At 35.0% G+C, this 8,583-nt stretch overlaps 1 pseudogene; it reads right to left on the bottom strand.

Moving 5' to 3' along the window:
• Window positions 1–4,092: 4,092 nt before the first annotated feature.
• The window catches only part of LOC132185168 (glutamate receptor 2.2-like), a 5,952-nt pseudogene continuing 1,461 nt past the window's right edge, over window positions 4,093–8,583 (bottom strand).

The following is an 8,583-nucleotide window of genomic DNA, read 5'->3' as shown; positions in this document are numbered from 1 at the left end:
TTTCAATTAGATCCTACTATTAAAATTAACGAAAAATGTATGAGAAGGATTATCATCCATGGATTGTCCTAAACGTCGAAGAATTATAACAACCTTTCATGGTTAGCCAACTGTTCTCTTGAGGAGATGAAAAATTTATTAGTCAAGCAAAAACATTTGGCTAAGCAATTGGCTCGGGTCTCATTGAAGAACGAGGAAGAGACACTTTTTGGTGGTAACAGGATAGGTCAACCTAGACAATAGAGATGCGCCATATTAAAAATGAAAAAGACGAATGAAAAAGGTCAAGAAAAGAATTATCAATCAAGGGAAACTCAAAATAATCGGAAAAAAGATGATCAACATTCAAGGTAAACTAAACGTCTGAATCAAATTATTAAATACTTTAAATGTGGTCGAAAAGGACACTATCCATGAGACTATCAACTTAAGAAATATTTAGCAGAAGGAAATTTGGTGACATGGAATGATCACCAAGACGTATTATAATGAAGCTTAATGGGATTTTAAAGCATCCTTTGTCATAATGAATTTTGAGGATGAGCTTTCTCATAAGAAGAAGCCGATTTCAACTACGAAGCTATGAAACGACAATATATCATCGATGAAATAGCAACAAGTGCTATTGTAGTTATGTAAGAGGAAACACCATTGGTAGTGACCAAACACAGAGTAGTTAATTATGATTAAGACTATATCATTGCCTTTAAGGTGAACTCCAATCACATAAATAAAAGTAGATTGGGAAAACAAAAAAATATCATGTAATCCTATCTTCAAACCATAGAGGGACATATACCATTAATTAGTGAACTTGAGCAAGATTCAAAGATAGAAGGAAAAAATAGCCCATGGAAGATTGATGTGCATAGAACACTATATGTTGTACTTTATAGTATTGAAGAATAAAACGAGGAAGACAATATTGCATGTGAAGAAAATGCTAAGAGCACAGCATGGAGGAAAGTAAGGGAAGAAAAATTATTTGCATCCAATATTAAGGGATGTTACACCTATTTCATGCCAATGGATTGATAAAGTGAAGACTTGTCCACATGGATTAAGTAAAACATATAAGGTGTTGCCAGTGGTTTTTTTGGGATTCTGGCAACAATATGGATTGGATTTTTATAGTATTGCGAACTAGTAAATTATATAAGCTATGAAGAATGGATGTGAAGAATTCTTTCCTGAATGAATTATTACATCGAGGTGTCACTACACAATGAGTGTTGATTAATGGCAGCTCCACCACTCTCTCCAAAATTTTTCTCCCACTTCATCTCTGCTCTAGCAACCACATCTCATAGTCCAACACCACCCTTCCCATCCAATGAGTTTGCTTTCCTTCTCAATCTTACTCTTCTCTCTCCACTTCTCTCTCCACTTCATTCTTCCTTTCCTTTTCTTCACATCTTATCACCTTCCACTGCCTGTCTTACCTAATCTCTTTCTCACGTCTCTTCCCAATAGCTCATGGCTAGCTTAGTAAGTCGACTTAGTGTAACGCCCACAAATCTGGCCTTGACCAGTATAGTAAGGTTACTAGCAATTACCCCTATATTCAACTAACTGGTGTCCAACTGTGGAACCGCCCTTCTAAGCATAATTAGAGTAAATGCATAGGAAAGTGAAATAAAGTTGAGGAATCTAATAATCATAATAACAACATACACAATTCTTGATCATAGACATGGAGCTACTAATAATAATATAGAGAATCTGATCAAACCTAATATCAACAAGTGGGTCTCTACTCAACTTAATCAATCCGATGAGGCAGTCCTGCCACTATCCACTTCCTAGAAAGAGGCTTTCTACAAGATGTAATAATTGCATAACTCTAAAGACTTAGTAAGTAATAATCGTTGCTGTTCATAACTCTAGCAGCCCAACCAAGTTCGACTTCGAGTGGCCCACGTAACTAATGATGTACATCCTGTAATGAGCCACCAATTATGGCTGGGCCGATCATGAAATAACCATTGGATCCAAGGTCAATATAACACATCCACACACATTTGACCATAGAATCAATTATATATAGTAAGCCCATGACCATTATACCGCACGTACTCGTGTACTATGTCATACGATGAATCTTATCAACCAATTATTAAGACAATTACCAAGTTATACAAAAGTAGGCATGCTCATATCATTTGCATGCTTAGTCAGCTCACATATCGAACATTTTTAAGGAAAGCAGTCATAAGTGTTTACTTACCTCGTACGCCCGCTCGAGTCATCCGACATTTTGAATCCCTGCTATAACGAAACATGTCTATCATTATACGCAGTGCTAGAGGGTTTACTGAAGACACAAAGAGGTCCTAGTTGATCACTCTTAGCTAAAAGGTCAAAAAACCCTATTTTCATGCATTCTAGGTTTAGAGCGAACGTTCTGTTGAAGAGGCAAACGTTCGAGCACAGGGAGAATGTTGAGCCAGAGTTGGAGAATGCTCGGGCAGTGTAAAAAATGTAGAGTTTTGGGCTTCTATTCGAAGGTTACCATGCTATAACTACACCCCAGGCTCTAAACAAGTTCATGCACATATAGTGAATCATAACTCGAGAAAACCAGAGATAGGTAAGCGTTTCTAAAACGTATTGAAAAGCTCTATTTTCATCCAAGGAAAATTGTTCACAAGTTATAACATCTTTAAAAACTTGAGGGAAGTAAAGATAATAAAAAGATAGCATGAAAACTTAGTGAAAGTTTAAGGTTTACATTGAAGATTGCAACATCTCCCCCAAAGCTTCCTTCTTCCTCTTGAGAACTCTCCTCTCACTTTAGGGTTAGGATTTCTAGTGTCAAGGGTGGCTGAGGGGTGAAAGGGGGGTATTTATAGGGGTGAGGGGGAGTGTCTTATGTTGCAGAGGTGGAGAATAGGTTAAAAATGCTTTCCAGACTATCACCAAACGTTTGGTACTATAGGCGAACGTTCGGTGTACTATTACATAGTGGTTCTAGGGTTGTAGGTGGAACGTTTGGTCAATACCCAGTGGATCAAGTTTTGGTCAACGAATGTTCGGTGTGGTCCCCTGCAGAACATTGACAATAAAGACATGGGAGAACGTTCGGTGGTCCCCACTCAACGTTCGGCCAGAAAGTTGGATTTGGGCTTTACTGCAAAATTTAAGTAAATGCTTGGTTTTTAGGTTAAGGTATAATTAACTCTCGGAAACTCGGGGCATCAAACTTAGAGACCAGTTGGAAAGTTTAGAAAAGTCGGCTAACATTGACTACTATATAAGGAAGCACGGATTATGTATGTTAGTATGTGTTAAAAACACAGCTTAAGAAAGAGTGTGATGCCATTAATGCATGAGTGGTGGGAAGTGTGGTCAGTGTGCGAGTACTTTGTGAATATTTGTGCTCTGTGTGTGTCATCGTATGATAGAAACTACATGCTATTTGTTGTTCGTGTGCCACAAATCACGAGAGAAAGGGTGTTGTGTGTGTCATGGCCTAAGAGAAAAGGTTTATACTGGTAATTGATAAGTTTCTTGTGTTTGGTGTGAATCTGATACACTTGTATCATTCCTGTGTACTAGTGATTTCTTAATAGAAATATCTTATTTTATCATATATGTTATCCTTTTTGGATCTCTCCAGGTTTCATTCAACATTATTAAACTGTTAATTGACTATTTATCCCCTATATAATCACCTTAAGAGTTTATATTAATAACTCTAATATACTAATTAATCATATTTCATTTACTTATAATCTTCTATGACTCAATCTCATACCACAAAAACAAGTTGGCCATTACAAAACTACTTTTTGCTTTCAGAGATTATAGTAGAGAATGTAAGCAATACTTATATATATACACATCAACCCAGTAGCAAGCAGTTAAGTAAGTTAGATAAGTAGTAAATTATTCTAGAAGAATGGAAAATTCATTCATTCTGGTTTCTATGAAATACGTTTTTACAGTTCTAATAGGCATACAAGTGTTTGAAGGTGGTATATTCTACATTGTCCTTGTATTGAGTATTTAGATCACTCGTTATTATTATATGAAAATAAATTAGAACACGATAACGGAAATACGATGTGCGGAAACCATGGTGGAGAAGCCTTACCAAAAACTTCTCCCAATTTGATGTGAGGGAGGCCCACGAAAATTGTCATTTATTCGATTTTCAAGAACCCATACCACAAAGCCTATGAAGAAAAAGAAACAACCACTTGTCATCCAAAGGTCCCAATTTAAAGGCTTCAAGAATACCCATGCATTTTTTGGTCTACTATCTTTGATTGGCATGACCATTGATACTCCAGATTTTGCGTTTGGCAATGTGAAGTCAACAAAGTTAGACCTATTCGCTATGATGGTAGTATCTGCAACCACAACGTCGAAGTTCTGTAAAGAAAATCATTTACTTCCATCATTTCTATTAATATATGTGCCTTGTTCGGATAAAAAGTGCATTTAGGAGGGAAAATAATGTTATCTTAGTAGCTAAAAATAGTATGATGATTTTTACCGACCCCAAAAAATACTTGGTAGACCAAATCATTATATCTACCAGTGCTTCCACCATCTGGCTTTGCGAAGGGAATGAACTCGTAACTAACAGTGTATGGCAATGTTTCCATTACAGCATTGAAGACGTCTATGCAGTACCGAGTGACCTTTGTTGTGTTAATGTTAGGATCAGGCGTCACGTTAACAAATTCTCTATAACCATGACTCGGAACTCTTTTTCGCAGCTTCTTTCCATTTGTTGGAATCTCCCATCCTTTAGGGACAGAGCTTGAATCACCTGGCTATATAATAGGTCCTAGATTATTCTTTGAAGTGGAATATGTGCTTGTGTTCGCCGAATTCAATTTCCTTACCAATCCAATGTCTGCAGTCCATAATGCAATTTTTCTTTCTCCATTACCATTCAAATTAATTATCTCAAAAGTAGATGATTGTAGTTGCCTATTAACTAGACCGAAGTCTCCAGTAAGGCCTGTAAATCTTACCCCAATAATGCTTCGTACAATTTTGGGCCATTTTGAGAGACACTAATGCTTTCGAGATTAGTTTAGTTACTTGAAGAATTTGTCTTTTTAAAGCCAATATTTGCGAACCAACTTCCTTGACTGCCCTAGCAAGTGCGAAAGCAGCATCATAAGCCCATAGGCCAACAACATCGAGTTTACCGTTGGTAATGTATGGATTATCCTGTTGGAATTTCTTTTTCCATTGAATAATAAAATTTTCAAGCTCTCTGGTTTTTCGAACATAAGTCTTTATACCCAATACCCCTTGCATTGAGTCTATTATTGAAGCTTCTATCGAACTAAATGAATTGCTTATCCCATTGGTAATGATCCATACATAACCTTCTCTCATCATTCCAATCTCTTTTGCCTTGAAGAAAAGTTGAGAACTCAGATTGCGTGACATGTGCACAATGAAGACTCTTGTTTGCATCGTTATCAACTTGTAAAGTTTTTGACTAATCATGCCATCCGTGGCTAATGAAGGAATGACACTTTGATAGGGGACATGAGCATCAATCTCTTGCAAGGCATCAATCAGGTAGGGTATTATACCTTTCCCATAAGTCTTGTCTACATAGATTGGCACAACTTCTCTCCATCCAAAAGCTTGAATAATTGTACTTATAGCTTTCACTTGAGATGAGTCATTTTGAGTGATGTGAAAAAAGTATTGACTCTGAAGGGAAGTAAGAGAAGGGCTTGTTGCTGAAAATGATATGATGGGCACTTGAGCTTTCTTCCCTAGATCGATGACAAATTTAGCCTGCATCGAGTTTTGTGGCCCTATGATGGCTTGCGCTTTTCTATTTTTTATCAGGTATAGAGCTATGTTTCGAAAACAAAGAGAAATCTAATTAAATGCCAAAAGGAACTCTAAATGATCAGCCATCCAATATCCATCACTAGATCAATGCATAATTGGCGAAGTGCTGTGGTCTTGATAAGCAATCATAAAGATTAGAAATTTAATGTAATGATATGTTATATAAAACATCAAGTCAAACACATCCTCCTAAATTCTCATGTGATCTGAATATCAAACTCAAAATGTGGTACACATTATCATCTTGAGTTTCCTGGGCGATATTAGAATGTTTTGCCATATTCAAGGTGATAATAAGTCAACACGCTATCTTGCTATATTTTTCCATATCACATGCAAGAAGATCCTTGCCATAGTTACGTATACAATATACTATATACATATTGTACTATAAGCTTAGTAGGGGTGTACATGCGGATGCAGGTTCAGTTATTTGCAAAACCCGCAGCAAAATGTGGATATCGTTTTTAGATATCTTCATTTACATCATGTTTTTTCTAATTGCATCCGCACAGTTATTGCGGTTACTATATACATATTGTACTATAAGCTTAGTAGGGGTGTACATGCGGATGCAGGTTCAGTTATTTGCAAGTCCCGCAGCTAAATGCGGATATCGTTTTTAGATATCTTCATTTACATCATGTTTTTACTAATTGCATCCGCACAGTTATTGCGGTTATTAAATACGGTTATTATCGACTATCCGCATATTAGATAATGGACCTTTTTGTTCTATTTTAGTTTTTTGGGCAATCTTTGGGTCTCTATTAAGGCCTATTTTATACAATTTTGGAAATAATTTGAACAGATTTTTAGTGTTTTGGGCTTGTCTTAATTTTTTTTTGAACTCCTAATGTTTTGAAAATATAATGAGACACCAAAAATATGTAGAACTAAGAAAAAGAAGCAGACAATGGATACGACCTCAAAATATTCGTAGTAATCAATGCTCACAGTAAACATCCTTATATTTTTCTATCCGTGATTTAATGAGCATAACAATCAAACCAGCAAAAGGATGGTAAATGTTGCGATGAGAGTATGAGATACGAAAGAATCAGAGATGAGACACGAGTGCAAGAAGATGGTGGCTTTGGGCTCTAGCATAGTCAGAGTGAACTAGTGAAGTGAATGAGTGAAATGTGAAGAAAAAACGCTAAACCAATGTAAACATAAGTTATACCTAACCTAAAACGACGTCGTTTTGGGGAATTTATTAAATATAATATATATATAAAATATAAAAAATTGTATATTATATATAAAGGGTATGGGGATGCGGTTAACAACAGCTATCGAGCGGTTAATATGCACCCGCATTCACACCCTTAATAAGTTATATTGTATGTTGTATATTTTTGTGGTCATATATATGCATTATAGATAAGCCTTACCACTATATTCATTTTGACTCACTTAGAAGTAACAAATTTTTTTCATACTTTGGTCTTTTGTCTCTATGTTAACAATAACCCAATTAGATGTTCCCAATTGCATCCACATAATAAAAATTCTAAATGTATGTTTGGTCCAAGGATTAAACTCATACAATGAAATAGTTATTTCATTGTTTAGTAAGATTTTTTAGCCCTGGAATAGCCATTCCCATGAAAATGCTAATCCTAAAATTGAGGAATAGCAATTTCTCTAAAAAAAAGAGTGAAATCGTTAAGCTATTCTTTCAGAATTAGATTATATTTTTCAAAAAAGAAAAAAAAAAAAAAAGTCACAATCTTTTTTTTAGAGATTTGTCACCGGCAGCTGGGGTTCCACCTTCTTAAACAAATGGAGCCTCAATTTTTTTAATAACAAAATGTTGGTATTTTAGTAATTTTGGTTTAGTCCCAGTAAAAGCGCATTAATGTCACCAAACTGAAAAATATAAATAGCTATTCCATTTCATCTTCTTATATTTTCAAGAATAGCTATCCAGTTTACTTACTGAAATAGCTATTCCGTGTACCAAACGCCTCTTAATTAATTAGATAAATTTCAACAAGAATCGAACGTTTATGAATTGCGTTTCAACATATAGTTGAACTTTTTGTATAATCCAAGCTTTACCAAAACTCTCTAAAAAGAAAATGGCGGGGTTCCTTAGTCATACATTTCATAAAGTAATGACAAGTACAGTTCTTAACTTTTACATTCCAATTTTGTGATTTATCGCACATAAAATTAGCTAGTTCTTATGATGATAGTAGAACCACCTAAGCTCTTTTCCATTATAAAATGCTAGATAGTATAATTAAGGGTGTACATGCAGGCGAATATTAACCGTCCACATCCGCTTTTCATAGCTATTTTAGGGTGTACAGATGTAGTTAATAACAGTATCCACATACTGACATACCCTTTATATATAATATATAATTTTATATATATTATATTTAATAATTTCACCATAACAACGTCGTTTTGGATTAGGTATAGGTTATGTTCACATTGTTTTAGGTTTTTTTCTTCACTGTTCACAAATTCACTTGGCCAAAAAGATAAAAGTAATTTGAAAACAATATATTTTCAAAACATTAAGGCTTAAAAGAAAATTTAAAAAGCCCAAAACACTAAAAACTGGCCCAAATTATTATCAAAATTGTTTAAAATATGTTATAAGCCAAAGAAGGCCACAGAAACTAAAATATGTCCAAAGCACCAATTACTTAATTTGCAGATAGCGAATAATAACGGTACTAATTTGGTAACCATAATAATCACGCTAATATGGTTAGTAAAAACATGATG

This window comes from Corylus avellana, chromosome ca6 (assembly GCF_901000735.1).
Source record: "Corylus avellana chromosome ca6, CavTom2PMs-1.0".
Lineage (NCBI taxonomy): Eukaryota > Viridiplantae > Streptophyta > Magnoliopsida > Fagales > Betulaceae > Corylus > Corylus avellana.
This window is presented reverse-complemented; position numbering and strand designations above follow the sequence as displayed.